The sequence below is a fragment of the Muscardinus avellanarius genome, assembly GCF_963383645.1.
Source record: "Muscardinus avellanarius genome assembly, chromosome: 6".
Taxonomy (NCBI): domain Eukaryota; kingdom Metazoa; phylum Chordata; class Mammalia; order Rodentia; family Gliridae; genus Muscardinus; species Muscardinus avellanarius.
The window spans coordinates 15,103,727-15,126,837 of record NC_137791.1 but is presented as its reverse complement, the minus strand read 5'-3'; the positions used below and the strand labels follow the sequence as shown (position 1 = coordinate 15,126,837).

Below are 23,111 nucleotides of genomic sequence, written 5' to 3'. Positions count from 1 at the left end.
AATTATCTTCATGTCCCTCATCATCGAGATGGAAGGAGGCTGATACCTTAGAGAGCTGATATTGATAGTCAGCCAGCATTTAAAATGTTGTGCCCCGAGTCATGTGTCTTGATTCATTTCCACAGTAATTAAATCTGAAGTCTAAGCCATAATGAAAAGAGAAAAGTGCCTCATTCACAATGTCTATCAGCAAGGACACATGTTAATTTAAAAGTTAAGTGAAATTGTCTCTGCTACAAAGGCTACCTCAAAAGCACACGGGAAACGAGGCCGACTCCGGGCTCCCAGAGAGGAATTCCATGTGGCACTGGGGAGGGCCTCTTCTTATCTGACGTCCATTAGTTTGCACTTTTCTTTTGATTGCTACAGTATTTCTGCTCCTACGCCTATATGCTTTTCCATTAATGAGAGGTTTATTAAGCCCTCTATTTTATACCATCGCATGTCGCTTGCTTTTTCATTGTTCGGTGTAGTTCTATCATCATTTTTTAGTAAATGTATACTATAGCTTTAGAAGCCTGACATGAACATCTCAGCCATATGAAACACATTTGGTTGGCAGACTTTTTCTGGTGGTGGTGTTTTAAAAAATAATCTCAGGATAAACAGGGAAAATTCTGGCTGAGTACTAAATCTTCTAATTGCAGACATAGAATACAGACGTTAGATTGGGTTGAACAAAAGTATTTGGGAAGGACAATGAAGAGCAGGTGGTATTGCAGGGCAGAACTAGAGGGAATTAACTCATACAGTATCTGAAGGGTGAAACTCACCTGCTTGTTTAAGCTAGAGAGAAGAGAGGATCATTAAGTTAGTCAGGTAATCCTTCAATAAGGAAAACAAAGGGTATATCGAAGGGTATATTTGTCATATACATGTTAATCATAAGATTACATATTTTTGTATCACATACTATAGTGTTCAAACTGACATATATTTTCAACACCTTTGCTCAGGACATAACATTTATATGGTGGAAGGTTTTGAATTCTTAAAAAAAAAATAAGGTGCTAGAAATCTAAAGACAAACGCCCTTAACTTCCATATCCCTTAACTCTGATGATGTTTTTTCTTTTTCTTTGTTTGGGAAGTTTCTAATCTGTCAAATATATTCCTTAGTTCTGTAAATGTAAGGTTTACAAAAAAGTGTGAAGGTTCATCGGTATGGGCTTGTAACTCCAGAAAATAAGACAGGCTTGTTAGTAGCTGCCTTCATTTCCCTTTGGAGATTCTGCTTTACAGTACAAACTCACAGGTTTATAAGTTACAGCAACAGAAGAAAGTAGGTAAATTTGTGGACTTGGAGTTAGCTGACCTGGGCTTAAATCCAGACCATTTGCCACCTACTAGCCATGGGCAAGTCTATCTCCTGCTGCCTCCCAGTGCTTGAGGCGATGTATTCACCTCTGGGTGCCTCAGTTTCCTCATCTGTAAAATGGTCTTCATAATAGTAATGACTTCTTAGGGATGTCTTGAGGTTTAAATGAATTGCTACCTGTAAAGCCATTAGAACAATGGTTGGTACATTAAGTTGATATGTGTGAAATTTTTATAAAATCATAATCATCATAATGCTACCATTCTGATCTCCCAGGCATGATAAAATCTTGATAATTATGAACTTTTAGGTTTGATGTTTGCAAATATATTGTGACAAAGGTTTGATTCCTGTACCATATATTAACATAAAATGTCCTGGCAACACTTGTAAAATAAGGTTTCACATGCAATGTTTTACCTATTTAAGAAAATAAGCTCTCTAAATAGCACTTTATTTATTTATTTATTTATTTATTTATTTATTTATTTATTTTGTGGTACTGGGGTTCCTGGAAGCCCTTCTACCTCCGGGCTACACTCCCAGACTTATTTTTTTTTAAAGACATATTTTAAGGAATCCAATACTGTGCAAATCAGAGTGGTCTGCCCAAATTTTGAACTCTTGAATAGTCAATTCTAGCTCTAAGAATAAAAACTCTTTTATTTTCTTCTTATCTGAAAATTTATGTTCACTATTATATCTAGACACTGATCACAGTATCTGGTCCAAAGCAAAATAAACATAAATAGTGTTTGAATAAATTAAGAAACATTCACATGTTCACATAGGAATTCATTCTGCTGCTTTCTGCTTTTCAGAACCATGCAGCAACTTTAAAATAATTTTAAAAAACATGCATTTTTAATTATATCCTAAAAATATAGTTTTGTTCCTAGATTTTGTTGTTGTTTTGTGGTAAGGTGCTACACCCCTTAGCCCTATTCTATTTTTTATTTTGAAACAGAGTGTCATTAAGTTGCTGAGAGCCTCTCTACATTGCTGAGACTGTCTTTGAACCTGTGATCCTCCTGTCTCAGCCTCTCATGTACTGGAATTGCAGACCTGGACCACTGCTAGAGGCTTTGTGCTTAGTTTTGTGGTCAAGATTTGTTTATTAGGACCACCTCTGTGTCATTGTAGCTTAGCAGCTGGTCAGTGATTGGTCAGAAGCTGTGCTCACACCATCCAATCCAGAAAGACTTCCAGACCCTGCTGATGTATCAGTTGGCAACTTGAGAGCATGCTCAGAGTTCAGGAGTTGGCAAGCCTGCCCTGCCTTTTATTTCTCTTGGGCCCTTTCAGGTCATTGAGACCAGCCAAGAGCATGTGGAAGCCTATCTAGGCCTGCCATGGCTATCTCCTTCCACAGTCTCACTGTTGAATGTCTGGCAGATCTGGTGTGGGTGAGAGTATCCCCCTTAGAACCGAGATCTCAAGCAGTGGGATTGGCAGTTAGCCTTGCTTCTCACAGAACCTTACAATGCCTGGAACGGGGGGGGGGGGGGGGGGGTTTCTCACTCTCCACTTCACACCTGCTCATGTCCCCAGGGCGGCAGAATTGCTGGCTTGCACCTGATCCAACTTGACTGGGCGGAGCAGAGTTCAGGCCAGGACCCCACACAGACCCTGGATGAAGCAGTTTTCCCTGAGTCAAAGCTTCTCACATGGTTGCTTGGGTCTGATTGTTTTTCACAGTCCTGAGATAGTGGTTTTTGACAATATTGTCAAGTTCTGTAGTTTTGATGGGGGGCTACTCCTAAGTGCCTCACGTCACTTTTTGGGATGCCCTGCCCTCCGGAGAGTGGCCTTAGAATGGACGTCAGAACCGTTTCTGAGGATATTAAAAAGTACCCACGTTTAGATGCCACAAATGGATTATAACTGAGAAGATTTGGAGCAGACCCAGGGATGTGATGTTTAAAGAACTTCACAAATAGCCTTCAATATAGCCCCATCTTGAGAGAAAAATCAGTGTCTCAATGTGTTTTATATGTGTCTGAATTTAGCCCAATTTTTAATTTTACTGCGTATCAGTTGCAGCTTATCTCTGGTCGTTAAAACTGCCTTGGAGGCTGTTTCTCTGGAAGTTTTTAAAGTTCATCAAGGTTATCATATTATTGTTGCTTTCCGGTTTTATTTATTTATATCGAATAAGATTTTATTGGTGTACTGTAGTCATACATCATGATAAAGTTCACTTTACCCTTATCTATATTAACTTTTCTCCTATTTATTTTGTTAACCTCTGTTAAGAGTTTCAAATTATTTGTGGGATGAGCAGCAGGTTGTAAATGAAGGAAGTAACTAAAGCTTTGCTGAACTGCTTATCCAGAAACTGTGGCCAGAACCACTCCAAGAAGGCAGGGATTCCAGTATTTCTCATTCACTCCACACCCCCCACTAAGGGTGGTGCCTCTTGATGCAGGTCTGGATAAATAGCCAATGAGCCAATGACTAAGTGAATGAATGATATACTTTACCTAGTGGCGGGTGAATCACTGGCAAGGTATTTTGGGGGCCCCTTCATATTAAGAAGAATTGGATGCAGTATCAGGAAGCTATGTTCACGTGTTCCCATTTCTTTACATTTCCCATTACTTATAGTAAATGAGTTTTGACCAGTCTAATCAGTGAAAAGTGATGCTTTTATTTAATTTACATTTTCCCCAACAGCATAAATGAGAGTAAAAGAATCTATCTAAACATTGACTGGCCCTCAGGTGCCCATTTTTAGTGCCTCATTGCAAATGTTTCCTATGGAGGGATTTGGCATATCATTGCAGGGTAAGGAAGTGTTCTCGAATTATGCACTGCTAGTCTGTTGTGTTTAAATCAAGATCTAGAAGAGGGTTTCGAGAGTGGCAGTTTAAAAATATGTAAAAATATATTTTATTCATTTTAGTAAAAACAACAACAAAAAAGGAAAGTACAGTGAAAGAGGACAAGAGTGTCCCTTGAGTTTGCACAGAGGAATGTAGACTGTTTTGACAGGAGCCTGTGAGATGATCGGTCTATAGCTCCACTCTAGAAGATGGAAGAAAGCTTCCAGCAGAGAAACAAACACAATTCTAGTCTATTAGGTTGATGATCGATGCCTTTACACTTGGAAGATGAGGAGTAGCAGAGAATAGGCACAGAAAAAGGTTGTTCATGTTAAAGAGGCTGGAGATGCAGGCAGCCCAGGCTTGAATGATCTCTGGAATAGAGCTGTTATGCCCACACCTAGGAGTACATTCAGGCCCCTGGAAGACTGAGATGAGAGGATTAGCCAAGTGATTCCCAAGTCTCATCCATTTATCTACCTAATGATTTTCCCAAAGCACTATGTTCAAAATGCCTGATAACTTAGAGGAGGAAAGGTTTCTTTGGCTCATGGTTTAGGAGGTTTAGTCCATGGTTGGCTGGCTCCAAGGCAGAACATCACAGAGGCTGGAAGTGGCAGAGGGAAGGTGCTCAGCAGTGAGATACAGAGGGAGCCAACGAGAAAGCAACCAGGGACAGATCTAGGCCAAGGCCACGCACCTAGTAACCTAGTTTCTTCAACCACACCCCACTTGCCCACAGCTGCCACCCAGTAAGTCCTTCAGAGTTTTAATCCATCAAGGGGTTATTCACTGATGGGATTAAATTCTTGTGATTCAGTTATTTCATCTCTGAACTTTTCTGCATTTTCAACACTTGGGCTTTCATGTGGGACATTTCATATTCAAAGCATAACACCCATCCCAGGCAATATCCATCAGTTATCCAATATCCATGTTCTTATACACATGAAAATAAAGTCAAGACTATAAAACCAATGTACTGTCAGGCACTGCCTAACAATTCTTGCTTTTCATCAGAATGCTAACTGTACTTGTGTGGCCCTATCATTAAAGGCTCTCCACTTTCCTTCTAACTTGAATATTGGGTATAGGGCTACAGTCTCTAGCTCAGTAGAACAAGTAAAAGTCTGTGAAAGGCCCAAGTCCAGTGTTAATTAGAATGGGAGGCAAGTGTGTATGGAAAAGCAGGCAAAATATGTCAAAATTCTACCTTGATTGGAAGATCACAGATAACAGAGAAGTTCATATGTCCAGCACGATATGTTTATGCCCAAACTGTAATGGCCTAAGACCTCATGGACAAAAAATGTATTATGCATAATTATATCCTATTATCTTCTGTTCAGTGAGCATGTCAGAATTCATATGAGTGTGGATGACATTATTACAGGGATCAAGAATGTAATTTGTAAAGCATATCATTTGCAAAATTGGTAGTTTATTAGTTGTAACAAATTGCATGTGATATTTCTCAAGGATCATAGCATTGTTTGGGGGCTGTGCTGCTCTGGATAATCTTGATGGAGTGAGGTAAGGGTAACACTGGGGCCTGAACCCACAGGCATTCTACCTGGGGGCTGCACACCCAGCCTTGTTTTTTTATTCATTTATTTACTTATTTTTTTCATTTTGAAACAAGATCTCACTAAAATGCTCAGGGTCTCACTAAGTTACTGAGGCTCATCTCAAACCTGTGATTTTTCTGTCTCAGCCTCCCAAGTACTGGGGTTACAGATGTTCAAAATATAATAATTAAATCAGCTCAACAGAGAACAGGATGCTTTCATATTGCATATAAAATAAGTACAGTGTAGTGGTTAGAAGGAAGGATTTGGGGGTTAGATTGCCTTGCTTTCTACTTCTTAGCAGTAGGAATACAATTCTGAAAGGCCTTAGGTTATTTATCTATAAAAATTAAACAATATGCATAAATGGCCAACTGTGTCTGGTAAGCCCGTGATAAAGATGAACTATTATTGTGGTAATTTTACCCGCATCGGCATCTCAGCATCCTGCATCCTCAGAGGGATGCTGTGAGGGCTAAGAGAAATAAGCTTAATGAAGCATTTGGTACTTGTGACACAGTAAGGTTCAGTAAACAGTAAACGCTGTGATAGCCTTTACTGATACTGCATGGTGATGATGGGTTTTGTTGTTACCACTTCTATGACTTCCTAGAGAAGTGTTGTTTTTTTCTAAACTGTGAATAGGCATGGTGGCTTTCAACTATACTGAGGAAAGCAATATAAATAAACCTTTAAGTTATTTATATTGTCTACTGCATTGGCTCTTAACGAATGGTCCCTGGGCCAGCAGCATTCACATCACCCAAGAACTTGCTAGAAATGCACTCTCAGCCAGCCTATCTGAAGCATGCCTCTAACCCCAGTATTTGGAAGGCTGAGACAGGAGGATTTTGGGGCCCAAGGCCAGGACAAGGTAACTTGGTGAGACCCTATTTCAAAATTAAATGAATGAATGAAAAAAAATCAATAAATATGGGTGGGAGTGTGACTCAGAGGTAGAACATCCCTGGGTTCGATTTCTAGTTCCAAAAATAAAAGAAGAGGAAAGAAAAGAGAAGGATGGATGGAAGGGAGAGAGGGAGGGAAGGAGCAGAACTACATGCTCTCAGTCCTTAGATCTAGCAGAGCAGATACTCTTAGAGCAGGCCCAGCAGCCAGTGTTTGGACAAGCTTCTAGGTGATTCTGGTATATGTTTACCTTTCACAACTACTGATCTAGTATAAGAATATTGTTCCATTTCTATGTCTCTTGAAATAAAATCCTCAGCACTTACTCGACCACAAAATATAGCATCCAATTCAGTAGCTTTTAGTATATTCACAGAATTGTACAACCCTCACCACAATTGTTTTCGTACTTACTCACCATCCCCCAAAGAAATCTCATCTCCTTTTATACTGTCTTTCCCATGCTGGTTTCCAGCTGGTGGCAACTGCTAGGTTTGGGGCAGTGTTTGCCTGTTCTAGACATTTTATACAAATAGAATTTTGCAATATGTGGTCTTTAGTGAATTACCTCATTCACTTAACAAAGATTTTCAGCGTTTACCCAAGTGGCAAGACATTCCTCATTAACTTGAAAGTTCCCTCTTTGTGAGTGTCTTTTTGGCCATCATTTCCATTTCTAGTTCAAATGAAGTCATAACCTTTAGGTATCTTTTACAATTATCTGCAACAACACTGGGGTATGTCACAAGCATGTGTGTGGGGAACAGGATGTAGGTAATTGTGTGTGTGCGTGTGTATTATTGTTTTGTAGTTTCTATTCTGTACACCCTACTAGATAGCTCAGGGCTGACTTTGTTATCCACTTACTTCAAATATATAGCATTATTTAATGGGCTTCTTTTAAAAAATACAATGGCCTCACTCCTAGTTTCACTTTATGACATTAGCCTCACATTTACTATTTCTCTCTCACTTTTCATTCTTGATATCTTGCTGGATTTGATGTATCCATTTAAACTGCCTCAATATCTTTTAAGGAAAGCAGAGAGTAAATACTTGAGTACAATAAAACCACATAATGTATTCACTATATCATAGATATGGCACTCTTTCTAAGTCTACTTTTAGTACTTTTCGACCTAAGTTGAATAATGCTAACATATATTTTTCAAACAGTGAAAAAAAAAATCCAGTCTCTTACATCTAAATTTACATGTTTTCAAAATGATGTGTGTCTTCTCAACTATTTGTGAAAATATTGCCATTACATTTTTATATGCTTTGGAGTTTGCAAATCACCTTCTCTGCTCTTTTGCTCTTGAAAATAGAAAATACAATAGATATGATCTTTGGTTCAGTATCTGTTCCATAATTTAATTTTATAACATAAATTCACAGATGGGATTTTTATAACACAGAATTTTATTTGATTTTGTGGTAAAAATTATTTTTCTCTCAAAGATACCAAAACAAAAGAGAAAAAGGCATCAGAAAAAAACAAACAAACAAACAAAAAAACAAAAGACATCAGAGCTGTCGAGAGATATTATTTTTGCCAGGAAAAAAAAAAGAAGTGCCCTTCCTCCTTATAAGAATGAACTGATCTTACAGCAGCCAGTCTTGAAATAAATGTATATATCACAAACTCCTAATATTTCTTTTCAGTATCAATAAAGAAAAACAGTCTTCTTAGAATATAACAAAACCCTCATACGAGATGAAGTTTTCTAAATATGACATGATTATACAGTCAAATTGCAATCAAATTAGCTGTGTGGTGTCGGGAATCCAGCCCAACAGCTGATGGGGCTTAGCAAGATGATGAGTACCGACGACTCGAACACAAACCCACGAGCCGGGAGTCAAGTCAAGCGAGATCTCATTTATTTCTCTCCAAGCAGTTCTTTATATAGCACCAAGCCACGAGGGGAATTTCCATGAGAAATAGCCTAGCCTATCTGGGATAAAGATCACTAGCACGTAGTTTACAGCCAATCCCAGGCCAGTACATGAGCCATTCATGTGTGCGGAAAGCTCCTTTAAAGGTAGAAAGGGAAAAACCGCTCAGTCTCCCCACCCATAATGAATGGGGAAACCACGCCTTCCTAGCTTCCTCCAGGCGCCATCTTTGCCCCTTTTTTGCTGAATCACTTTACTTAAAGTTTTGCCTTAGGCCGTAGGCCGCTCAGGCCGAATCTCCTTAGGCGCCGTATAGACACACCCCATCAGTGTGGACTGGCCATGGATTCACCTTGACCACAGAAGAGCTCCATGGTTGACAGACTATGGAAAGCCCAAACTCCCAACAGCATCTGATGAGCTAAATTCAGTTTCTTTTCTGTTTTGATGACATTAACACAATTTTTTTCATGCATACTATACTAGTACGTTAAGAGATGCTAGTAAATTGTGTGGCTCTTAATTAGAAAATTGAGCTGATTTTATTTGATAAGGTTATTGAGGAATAAAAGATGTGACCTGTTGAAGGAGGTAGAGATGATCCAACAACTTTGGGGCAAGGATTTAATCTCAAAAGGTGATTAGAAATGGCCAGGCGTGGTGGCGCACGCTTATAATCCCTGCACTTGGGAGGAGGAGACAGGAGGATCACACAGGTTCGAAGCCAGCTGCGCTGGCTTAAGAAACCTTGTTTCCAAATTAAAATATAAAATAGGTCTAAGAGATAGCCCGGAGGTAGAAGGATTTCCAGGAACCCCAGTACAATCAAAAAGAAAAAAAAAATGAAATGAATTATAAGTCACAAGTATTTGAGAGTTAAGTCTATTTTCAGAAAAACTATACAATATTCATATAGTTGTAACCTCTCTCAATGCAATCCTTAAAGCTCTTAAAACTTGCAGAGGTTATATATGGTTTAAGACCCTAATGAACGAAAATGGAAACTATTCTCTTTCTATTTACAGCAAGGCAAAAGAAAGGGTCCTTTGCAGTCTGCTTTATAGAGTTTGATGATAAATAGGAGTATGTTGATTGTACTACCTTTGCCTACATCCCTGAATAACTAGAGAAGAATACTCTAATAACCTTGGCATATGAACCGGGATATAAGCAAAATGAAAACTATTCCATTTTATAAAAAGCCTCAGGAATTTGGGGAGGTTAACATATCAATGCTCATAAAATGGATTTATGCACATATGTGTACCTTTTTATTCTTGAGCTCAACTTCAGAATTAGTAATCACTTTTCAAATATTCTTATCTCCAACTAAATATTAAAGTTGTATTAACATTATTTGCTGAGTTCAGCTAATTTCCTATCAAAGTTTGCTAAGTCATAGAAGCAAATTTTTGATTTAACTAATTGATCACAATAAACAATATAAAAGTAAAGATTATTAGAAGAATATAAACTTATGTGCGTGGTTGGTAGAAGAAAAAAATTTTCTAATTTGTTTGGGGGTGGATATATAAAATCATGAATAAAATTTTTGAACTCTCATGGCCGGGACCCTGTCACCAGGAGGTATGGTATGGGTCTTCCAGACAGGGAGAACTTTCTCCCCTGCCATCCTTCCCTAGAAACAAGCTGTCTGCTTGAGCATATCATTGGGATTGGATATCTCTCCCAGCTTTAAAAAGAGAATGCTGCTACAAGGAAGGGAAGCTGTACACTCAACAGGTGCTCTTACTTCTCCATGGGAAAAGTTAAAAATCTGATATTTCAGGCATGCACCGGCAAAAAAAAAAAAAACAACCAACAAATAAACAGAACAATATCAGACAGTCTATGCCTGTCTTTGAAAAACAAAACAAATAGCAACAACGAAAACTCAACCATAACAAAACAAAACAAGAAAGCAAAAACAAAGCAAACAACTAACAAACAAAAAACCCTATTGAAATAGAGTTTTTATTTAACCTATAAAAGAAACCTTGTGCATCATTATTGTTATCCTTGCTCCCTCTGGGACCAAGAAGCCTAAAGCAAAGATATATATATATATATATATATTTTTAAGACAAAAATTTGACTGAAGAACCTAAACATGTATAGTTTGTGTCATTTTCTTTTTTCTGTTAGTATATATATATATATATCTGAGGGCTAGAAATACTTTTTTCCTGTTGAATCAATACTGGAAAGAATGCAGATAACTATGTTTGGAAACCAGAATATCTTATTTAAGGAATGTATCTATATAATATAGCAATTATCCTTTAGTCTTGGTGTTGTTCTTAAAACTGTTCTATCCCTTCAAGATTTTTTTAATTGGAAACCATGCATCTCGAGTCTAGGTGGCAGGGTTGGTGCTTCTCCCTGTGTGATGGCGTGAGGCGTTCATGAGCGGACCTGCTGGGTGCGATAGGGAGCTTTCTTCATGCATCTGAATTGATCCACCATGACAAGATACACTTCTTTGAGTGAGAGTTTATACAGAATTACTAGAGTGAGGCTGAGCTTTGTGTAGGAGGAAATAATCGAAAGCCACTTTAGAAAATCACATTTTTTTGTTGACAAAATGAATTTGGCAGTAAGACTTATAAGCCAAATAAAGTAACTGAAATTGAAAAGTGAGTTGGCTGGGTAAAATTCCATTGTGTGTATATATCAAAGTCTTGTGATCCATTTATCCATTGATGGATATCTAGGCTGATTCCATAGTTTGGCTATTGTAAATTGTGATGCAGGAAAATGGATGGAACTAAAAAAATATTATAGCAAGTAAGCGCACACAGTCCCAAAGAACAAGTAGATATATGTTCTCTCTTGTATGTGGAAATAAGCACAACATCAGGTAGATGAGCAAAGACTCCAAGGGAGTGATTTGAGAAGGAAGGAGGCAGATGAAATCATAAAGAATGCAGAGTAGAAATAGTGCCATGCAGGTTTACAAAATTGCTAATTTTTTTTTTCTTTTGTGTGTGTGTGTGTGGTGCTGTGGATGGAACCCAGGGGCTTTCCACCTCTGGGCTATACCGCCAGACCTATTTTATATTTGATTGGAAACAGGGTCTCTCTAGGTTGCTGAGAGCCTCACTAAGTAGCTGAGGCTGGCTTTGAACCTGTGCGATCTCCTGTCTCAGGCTCCCAAGGGCGGGGATTACAACACACCTGGCAAAATTGCTAATTCTAATCTCAAAGGGTGGGGGGTGTGGAAAGGGCAACAAGAGTGTATGTATTTTTGTAATACTCTGTACCCCAATATTATATGAAATTACAATGCACCCAATTTTTTAAAAAATGAGTTGGAATAAACTTTTTATATGTTGCCCTACTCTCTGACTTGCTTAGGAGACCAAAGTTACAGATAAGAAGCAAATATATATAATTTATATATAATTTTATATATCATATGATGTTATAAAAATCCTAATATATAAATAATTTAAATCAAATATAAAAAAATTCTATGAATACTTTTATTTGCAGTACTGGGGATGGAACCCATGGGCATTCTAACTCAGAACTAAACCCCCAGCCCTATTTTTTATTCTTTATTTTTAAAACAGGGTCTCACTGAGTTGCAAAGGACCACATTAGGTAACTGGGGCTGTCTGTGAACCGTGATCCTCCTGTCTCAGCCTCCCAAATGGGATTATAAGCATGCACCACCATGCCAGGCCTATGAATATTTCTTTTGCTTATACCTAACATGGTCTTATTCATAATTTTACTTTCATTCATGATATGCTTTTTCTTATACTACCCTCTTAGTCACTAAATTTAGTATTGATTTTAACATTCCCAACATTTTTGTATTTCATGAGGGTGAGATAAATTGAGAAAAGAAAAATAACTTTAAGTTTGTCCAATTAACTTCCCCCAAATATGCCAGATGAATTATTTTGCTTTGTATTTCCATGGGCTGGTAAAGCACTACAAATTTTGGATAACAGAATAAAATGTCATTTATTCATGCCATGATTGTCATTCTCCTAAAAATCAAATCTTCAAACTCCTTCAATGACTGTACACTCTTAACTGTCCATGCTAGTGGTATTTTAAGATTGCAACATTGAGAAGAGACCTTAGAGATTGCCTCGTGACCCTGCCAGCCGGCATCGGCATTCTTTACAGGACATCTGACAGCTTGTCAGCTAACCTTTACTTGCAAACATGGCCAATAGCAGGGAGTTGTTACCTGGAGCATCCACCTATTCCATGGTTGGACAGCTATCCGTTTAATAAAAAGTTACCTTCATGTTAAGCTGAAATCTGTCAACTGATAACTTGCCGTCATTCATCCACTTTTCTCCTGGACCAGCCCAGAAGAAGCCATTATCGTCTTTCTTAGGTCAGCTTGTCAAATATTTGAAGATGGCTTGTGTGTTGTACTTAAGTTTCCAAATCCCTCTATAATGTAAAAGTAGCTAAAATCTTTCCTGAAAAATATTGGCACCAGCTCTCAAGGCATCCTTTATTTTAACTTCTTTGTAAGCAACTACAAGCAAAAACCAAATGTTATATCCTAAATTTATTCTGAATAATACAAATGAGATGAAGGTCTTTTCTTTCTTTCTACCTCCTCCTGTTCATCCTTCCTTCCTTTTCTTCCTTCCTTCCTTTCTCCATCTTCCTTCTTTATTTTCATTTGTGTAGTGATTATTCTATACAAGATACATTTCTAAGCTCTTTACCCTCATGAAATATAAAAATGTTGGGAATGTTAAAATCAATACTAAATTTAGTGACTAAGAGGGTAGTATAAGAATTTTTAGATACCCCCTTTTTTGTGATACTGGCAACGGAACCCAGGGGCCCTCTACCCCCGGGCTATACTCCCAGACCATTTTATATTTTATTTGGAAACAGACTCTAAGTTGTTGAGAGCCTCATCAAGTAGCTGAGGCTGGCTTCAAACCTACCCTACACCGTGATCCTCCTGTTTCAGCCTCCCAAGTATTGGGATTACAAGTGTGTGCCACAACGCCTGGCTTAGATACCACCTTTTAATGTACAGCTATATTTGCCATAAAAATTAATGTGTGTGATACAAGATATACAGAAATGAAAGAAATGCAGGCTGTGTGTGGTAGGCGTCAGCTGGTTGGAGCCAAAAAGTGCTCTCAGAGCTCCCAGGCCCTCAGGAAGAGGGGTCAACCTCTGAGGGTCCCTTCACCTTGAACATCTGAGTGGGGCCTTGAGGAAAATATATATATTAAATTTTAGGCACTATGGTTTTTGCACTTCTTTTTTTTTGGTGCATTGTATTGATACATCTTAATGGAATACAAGATGGTGGAGGCATACATATACACATCACCCAATTAGCCCTAACCCAATTCCCTCCCCCTCCCTCCTTCTCATGTTTGGCTAAGTGATTGACTTTGATATGTTTGTTAAAGTACATCATGTGCATTAGAGAATTTCCCTCTTCCTTCTCCCATCCTCTCAGTTATGTCTCCTTATTTGCTCATCTGTAGAATCTCCTTCTTCATCTAGAGATCCTCCTATGACCCATTTTCTCCCTAGTTTCCACATATTAGAGAGAACATCTGATTTCTTATTTTTGTGACTGACTAATCTCACTTAGCATAATGTCCTCCAGTTCCATCCATTTCCCCGTAAATGGTGTAACTGTGCTTTTCTTTAATGCTGAGTAAAATTCAATTGTGCACATATCTCATAGTGTAATCCATTCATCTGTTGATGGACATCTTGGCTGGTTCCATAGTTTGGCCATGGTGAGTTGTGCGGCCATGACCATAGATACGCATGCATTAGTCTGGTCGTTTTGTTTCCTTTCTTTTGGGTAGATGCCCAGAAGTGGTCTTGCTGGATCATATATTAAGTTTGTTCCTATTCTTCTGAGGAAGAAGCAAAATGAGTATTGTACAAAGTACAAAGAGGGTTTACACAAATTATGGGAATAATTGTGATACAGTTGAAGTCTGGCTAGCGCAAGGGAATCAGATGTTACTGGTTTTAGATTTGATGCCCTCCTTCCTTTTCCCCATGGGTATGCAGTTATTTCCATAATCTTCATACCGAGGCACACTTACTCTCAGATTGATCGATGGGTTTTTGTTACTGTTCATGTCTTTACTGAATGGACCCTCGATTTCTAGTCCAAGCCTGCGAGTACATGTATCAAACTGTCTTACGTGTGGGATAGCTACTGAGACTTTATCCTTTTAGGATCTTGAGTGGAAGGAGATACATTCAGCTGTTCCTTAAATGAAGCAGTAATTGAAAGTAAATGGCTGCCTGGGAAGAATTGATTATAGGTTATGTGTCCATAAAGAATTTGACATCCATAACTTTAGAATAAAATGAAGAAATACTATAATGCAGACAGAAAAAAAGCATATGATTGCTTTTCAACATCCTTATATTACTATAGAATATTTTTATATTTTTTATTATAGTGAAAGTTCATGTAAAATATGTGACATTTCTCAGTTGTTGACTGGTTACATGATGATGTATTCATAGTTTCCTTCTACCCCCCATGTACTTGCTTATTTCTTTGGTGCCTGTCTTTCTAGAAGATGGTACATGGACATCACAAAAAAATTAATAAAATTTAAGAGAAAAAAACTTCTCTTTAGCATTTTCCACCTTGAATCATCTGTGTGGTTGACAGGTGAGGGTTAAAATTCTTATCAGAGCACTCTGTGTTCCTAAGCAACCAGGACAAGAGAAAACGCTGTGTTGGAGTTGCAGAATGCAGTTCTGGGTTGGTGTGACTCCTAATTTCCTCTTGGCACTAGTGTTGCTCTGTTTTGCAAAGGTGAGCAGAGGACTTCTCTCCTGTCTTAACCAGAGAATCCTCTTGTAGCCATAGACATACAATGCTAATGATACTAACCACTTAGCAATTTAGATTTTTCTCATTTAGCACCTAGGGCTTTTCATTTCTCTGTGAAATATGTTTGCATTTTTAGGCTAACCTATTTCCAGCCATTTTTAGAACTTTGTTACTGAACAAAACATCCAACAGTAGCTTCTTTTTGAGGCTTGGAGCCTGGGTTTCTTCTGGGAATAAAATGTTCTTGAAACTGACACTCTTCATCTTTTTACCACTTCCTTAGTGAGATGAATTTTTTATAAGAACCACAGCATCTTCTTGTGTTTACATAGTCTCTTTCCTACAAGATATTGTGCTTAGTTATCTAATGTTTCCCTAAAATGTAGTATTTTGGAGAAAGGAGAAAGCACTTAGCATTTTATCTTCTGTAGGTTGAGCTGTTTTTAAAGTCAAATTTGATTAAGGTAGCAGGGTTCAGAGTTGCAATCTCTCATAAAAGAAATCATACATTATTCAAATATTGATTACTTTTTTATCTTGTTAAATGATTCTTTTTTACATTCTGTATGACAAAACTTTCTGAAAAAGAGGCATTTTGTAGAAAATTAAATAAGATTTACATAGCATTAAACAAATGTTAATTTATAACACTGCAAGATGTAAATTACCACTTCACAATTTCTAAACCTGTAGGCTCAGGATATTACTTATGTATCAAAGTCCTGTGAGTTAACTCAAACACTAATATGATTCTATTTTTTTTTATTTAGAATTGAGTGGAAATTATCTCCTATAACAGAATCAGATAAAAGATAAAAATAACTTTTCCATTTGACAGAGACCCACTCTATTAGTTTGGGGTTGATGATTATATTTGTCATAGGCCCTTCATACTAAAACGTCAAAGCCCAATTTCATATCAGAAACAGGTGCATCATTACAAATTATAGGAGTGAACTGAGAGCTTGCAGCTCTTCTTGGGTGCTTCTAAGGAATCAGTGATGTGACAGTACTATATTAGTACTTTATATTGTTTAGTTTTGTCTTATTTTAATCACCAAGCCAACTGCAATGTACTACACTATTAAAAATGCTGTTCTTATCAACTAGTTAGTTCTTTGTAGTTTCTGTTACTTTGGAATTATAAGTTCCCACAGCAGGTAAAAAAAAAAAATACATTTTTTTAATTAAGGAGGAAAGTAAAAAATCTAGAAGTTTCAAACTAGTGAATGGGCCTTACACACATACACACAAACACACATCCATACTTAATCATTCTTATATCACTTCGACAATTTTCAGAGAATCGTTAGTTGAAATTAGTTGACTTTAAAACAGCCACATAAATTCTGTATAACAAACAATTTTGAATAAGTTAACACAGGTGTGGAGAGCTTTCATCTATCTGCTTTTACAAACATTGCATAATAAAGATTAAGTTCCCCTCTGTGCATTATTACCTTCATATCTCCCAAATACGTACTGCCCAGCAATGTCATTACCTGTGTGTAGGAGTATTTAAACATGGTTTAGGAATCCTCTGTGACCACCCAGCCTCCTAGAATCATAGCACAAGATTTACTAAGAGATCAGAAAATATTAAGATAAATGTTTGCAGATCCCCAACCCAGGCAGCCACACATGACTAAGTCAGTTCACACACACACACAAAAAAGGGGGAAAAATCCACACAGGACCCCATGGACTCTCTGTAGAATGATTTCATTTTTAGATTATTGTGCGTTTAAGTGTGCAGAGTGGACAACCATGGCCCACACTGTTTTCAGCCCCGGAGGCGATCGCTCTTCCTATCACCGTGAACCATCTTTCCCTAAGAGACACAATGGGGAGGCTGTAATGAACGTGAACTTGCGATGGCGATTATCTCACTCACCGCACATAGAAGAGGGTTCAGATGCGGCGGTGGTGTTTCCAGGTACTACTTTGAAGGTGCTCCCTCCTTTCTCCAGGAACAGAAAACACACAGATGACTATGGGCTGCAAACACCATTATACTGAGCGTGGACAGCCAGCAGGTGCGGGCACATTTTACTTTATACTTAACAAAGGATGCTAGAGCAGCCTATGACATGATCGGATTTTTTAAATTAACTTTTCATATGGAAGAGTCCATGATAAATACAGCCGTTAACCCCAGATTGATAAAATATAACAGATCTGCATTTTTAAATCAATGCAGAAAATTTTAGTAATGTTATCCAAAGAAAATATATGAAAGCAAGGGTTGATTCGAATTATAAAATATGTCTAGGAAGCAGAGCAGATCTCCCCAATGTCCAAAGAATTCTCTAAACATGTAGGCTTTTGGGAAGCTGCATTCATTCCTTCAGCTGCCCACTTTATCACTTAAATACTTAACTATATTTTGTGCTATAAATAAATAATTGTGGCTCTTTGTATATTTCAGTTTAATTTTTTGAAACAGGGTCTTGCTAAGTCACTGAGTTTTGCTAAATTGCTGAGGCTGGCCTCAAACTTGTGATCCTTCTGTCTCAGCCTCCCACGTATTGGGATCACAGGTATGTGGAACCACACACAACTGACTTGTATCTTTCATAGGCAAAAGTTCAGGCGGGGAATAATGTACTCATGTAGATTTTTAGAGAATGATTGCTACAGTCAGTGTCAAAGGTAAACATCACCATGAGAATTCAAGAAAGGACTCCATTTGTAACATTTATGCTCTGGCACAGGTCGTCAATTAGTAACACCCTACGCTCCCACAATTTTCTAGGTCTGGGTTAACTTTCCCATAGTTCTTAGAGAGAAATTGGGAATTCAGGTAAATTCTTAAATACTCGAGCACATCTAAAGAATATTTCAGAGTCTACAGGTACAATCTTGTTTTCTTTGTGAGAATGTGCTGACCACCATTGAGACAAGAATTACAATTTTTCTCAGCAAAATACAAACAGCAACCATTATCACTAGGATCTAAAACTATAGACATTTCCTTTACATTACTGACATAGAGTATTGGTATTGACCTAGGTTGAGATCCAGACTTGCCATCTCTCACGGGGATCTCTCAAATGCCCTCTGAGAACCCACCTTCTGTGTTAGCTGCCCAGATTCATGCTTCAAAGCACATATCTAGTCTATTCGCCATCTGCTCAAAAGCTGTCCCTTAGCCCCTCCTGGACCCTCCATCTCCCTGTTCTTTATCATCTCCACTACCATTCTCCCAACCAGCCCATCAGCCAATCAGGTCCTGAAGCCACTGTCTGTTGCCCATGTTTCTGTCTGTATTATCCCTGTGGCTAGTAAACTACCATATAGTCATCAAACCTGTCCTGGAGGATACTCTTAATCGCTCATTGTTCCTTTTTCTGTGCTTGAATAACACCTTACAGACATCCATCATGAGATCTAGACATTGACTTAAAGATCATTTCTGTATTGATTCTGAAGTTTAGAACCATATGTATTTATTAATCTACTTAACACCAGCATCAGTACCTGATAGCTGATTCATAAAGAGTTAGGAATTCAGAGTTAGAATTTAGCAGGAAAATCATAGAAATATAGAGATGGAATGATTTTTTTAATAAAATTTTTTAAATAAAAATTAAAATTTTAAATAAAAATTAAAATTTTAAATAAAATTTTTAAAATAAATTTTTAGAAAATAAGGGCCAGGGTTCAGCTTGGAGGTGGTATGTCCCTGGGTTCCATCCCAGCACTGAAAAAAAAATTTATCTATACTGAGCATGTGTAGACATTTTTCCTAAATAGTGCAGTATAACATCTAGTTAGTGTTTACATTGTGTTTGGTCATAATAACTAATCCACTGATGATTTGAAATATGCTGGAAAAATATATGTAGTTTATATTCAAATACTTTAAATAAGGCATTTGAATATCCTATGACTTTTGAATCAACAGGAGATCCTGAAACCACTCCCCTGAGAATACCAAGGGACAACTATATTACTATTAGCAGCAAGGTGAATGAAACATACATACACACTTCCTAAAAGAGTTATAAAAGAGAATATCTGAGAAGGGGCTACCCAAGTTCAAAAACCAACACAGTGCCAGGTACCCAAAGCCCATGACATGCTGGTATATTAAAGTCATAGAAAAATGCTGTCATCATGGTAATGTTTGTCTGCATACCATGGAGGACAGGAGGGCATTAAAGTACTGAAAGTGTGTTGGCCGTTAGATGAAATAAAGGAATTATTTTTGAAAAAATTACAAGGAAAGTTTAAAAAATTTTTTCAAATTATATTCACTATATGTTTTATCAGTGTCGGTGAATTGTAACCCTACATCATGATCAGGTCGAGAGTGAGAGACATGACTGTACACAGCCCTCTTTGAGCCTCCCTCAGCTCCTACCCCACTCTCCCCCCGGCCCCAGCAGAGCATTGTGATTGGCATTGATAAATCTGTGTAAGTCATCATGTCCACTGAAGTATTTCCCTCAACGAGTCTCCCTCCCCTCTCTCTCCTCCCTCTATTAAGTCCTCTCCATCAGTGCACTAGGGTTTCTCCTAAGTCTGGATGAATGTTTGACTGTAAAAAATTTCACACTTAATGTTATGTTACAAACATGTGCCTTTTTCTGAAGGAGTAGTGAGTAATTTATGTAATTTTAAACTTAAACCTGTATACAATTGCTCTAGTTTGTTTTTTATCAACATAGATGAATGTGAGTTATACTTAAGTAATCACGTAGTACTTCCTGGAGAAGTAAATTTGAGATAACTCCTAGGGTTATGATAAATAAGCTAGTTTAGTAATAAAGGAGCAGCAATATTTCTCTTTAGAAATGATTATGCACGTTAATAATTTATTCTGCATCCAGTCTCTCTAATTATCACTATTCAACTTATAATACATTGATTGCTTATAATTATTAAAGGTATAAATATTTGAACAAGAATCCCAATACATATTAATGATTTCTGATTGAACATATTACAGCTGAATATTATCAGAATTTAGTGATTATTTCTGGTAGGCCAAGATAAATTATAAGACTAAGTGATTTAATTATTTTATAGATATAATTATATTAGACATGTAATAGGGTTATACAAGAAATAATCACTATAAAATATGTAACAATAAAGCAAGCAGTATTTCGCAAGTCAAGCTTTTTTGTTAAAGGAATCAAACTGTCCAGTAGTCCATCAAATTTGGGTTTGTGAAGTTTGAGAAAAGTTTGAGAAAGAGTAATATAAATTGTTCATGTGTATAAGTCAAAAGAATAATATTGAAAATAATAGTTAAATATTTTTAAATCAATGTGAACTATAAATTATATAGAAATATTCTAATTTAGTGTTATTTTTAAATGTAATAATCATTAATAGAAATATATTACAGTATCTAAAGAGTTATTTTATTCTTTTTATTCAATAAATAATTGCCAGCAGTTACAATTGACACTAATAATTACAGCTATTGTTATTTGAGTACTTAATATATATGTAAGACATGCTGAGGTACTTACAATAGGTACATTTTTTATATATGTAAGTACACATGTATTTAGATTTCATATTAGCCTATATATAATAACACTATTATCATCCCCATTCTAATTAAGAAAAAATAGATGTTTAGAATAATTATGTAACTTGTCTAAAGTAACCCAGGTAGCAAGAAGAAAAGGCAGATTTTTACCTGTTATCATCAGAATCTCTGTTACGTAAGCACCATGTTATTTAGAATCCCTATATATTGTGTATTGTGTTACTGGAAATAAGAACACATTGATAGTCAGAATTACAGAAACCTGTGGATTCATAATATGTATTTTAGTTTTTAATCAGCTATTGCCTTTTTACTAATATTTCTGATGTTATTTAGAATCCCTATATATTGTGTATTGTGTTACTGGAAATAAGAACACATTGATAGTCAGAATTACAGAAACCTGTGGATTCATAATATGTATTTTAGTTTTTAATCAGCTATTGCCTTTTTACTAATATTTCTCTAATGGGAATTATTTCAAGTCAATGATGGGGACAGCTAAATCTTCTTTTAATGGGATGATACACTTTAGGATACAATCTTCTAAAACAAAAAAGATGAGATTCCTTGTAAATTTCTACATGAGAATGTTTTAAGTCACTACTAGATTAACTTTTGAATCTCATTTGTACAAAATCAATTCCCCGTGACACCCTAACCAAGTACTTTGAAGCTGGCTTTCAATACATTATTTGTTTTATATAGAAAAAGAATTTAAAAGCATGAAAGCATATTGGCCACGTTATTCTGGAGCTCAACAATAGCAATTCACTACTTGATGAGGAGTCATAAAATCAACTCCAGATATCCATGACACTTTATATGGACCTGACTCTGATTTGTGGTTTTGAGAAATGAGATATGGTGTCTAAATTGGATTACATATTTTAATACTTTTGTCTTTTAATATCTCTTACAATGCCAGTTATTAGTTTGGCCATAAAATTGATTCCTGCCTAGTGATATATATCCACCTTTCTGAAAGGAATTACATTTAATAGCCACCACATAACCACAAAACTCACATTTTTTTTCCAACTTCAGCTATTATAGCAAGTCTTGAGTACCATCATAGAGTACATGGTTAGTTTTATTACTTGTATTTCTTCATTTTATGTCCCTACTTCAGAATTTGACATGCACAATATACATTTCTTCATGCACTATAAATTACTGTTAATTTTAAACCATTATTTACCTCTTCTCTATTTGCAACTTGACTTCCAAACTCCAAGTCCACTTAACTATGAAGTTTTAGATCCACAGACTACTTCCTTGTAATAGCCGGTGATGTATGAGCCAAACTTATTTGTATTAGATTAGTATTTTCAACTTTAGTCATATGTAGATACCTCAAGAAAAGATAATTATTGTGTACTTATTTATTGGACATAAACTAGTTTTAGTATAATGTTACCTCTCTATAGCTAAACAAAACTTCCTATATCTTTAGCTCTTACACAAATAGAAGACAAAACAACTTGAACAGATTACATAAAACAAATTCAACAAAATTTGAGTCAGTACGGTTTCTTTGCTATGATATGATACTGTTTTACTGCAATTAAAATGTATGTGACATATGAATTTTGGGATCATTTTCTCTAGATCTGTAAAGTATGATATTCTTATGACAGGGGCTCATATTGCCTGTGTTTTCTGTGTTAATTAATGATAGGATGTCTCATTTCTATGGTACAAAAACCTTTTGGTATTTTGTACCATACTCTCTAATACATGTATGCTGGTGCTCTTCCTCAAAGCTTCATGAGACTCATAACCCAGCTTTTCTTGCTCTCTCTCTGCCCATGAGGACAGCATCTAAAGTGTGAGACTGATGTAGTGATGACAACAGTGTCTTAATCACTTGTCTGTAGCCAGAAACCCCACCATTTCTTCCCTTCATTTGTTTTTGACAAGTTCTTTCCACCACTAAAGTTTAAATATTTTTTGTTCACACCTTGATTGCTTTAGTACTTACCTAAATGAACTGTTTCTAATAGCTCTACATCAAACTATCCTATATAGTATTTCCAAACTAATCATTTAAACCAGCTATGGACATTATCTGACTTAGGAGGGCTCAGATTATGATTTTTTCAGCTTTACACCGGTACAAAAGTAACACATATTTAGTGGAAACTCTAGGATGGATTTGGATTTTTTCCTGGCTTGGCAATAGATGGTATGATTCTTCTTGGTAATATGGTCCTGCAGTGGAGACCTACAGCTCCTCATTGGTCAAGCGATCACCGGAGGAAAC

The 23,111-nt window shown here is 36.7% G+C and overlaps 1 protein-coding gene across 8 annotated transcripts in view; it reads left to right on the top strand.

Annotated features, from left to right (window-relative positions):
* Positions 1-23,111, top strand: part of INPP4B (inositol polyphosphate-4-phosphatase type II B) — a gene marked incomplete at both ends in the record, with an annotated part of 387,908 nt that overhangs the window by 345,431 nt on the left and 19,366 nt on the right. The gene's annotated exons all lie outside the window — the stretch shown is intronic.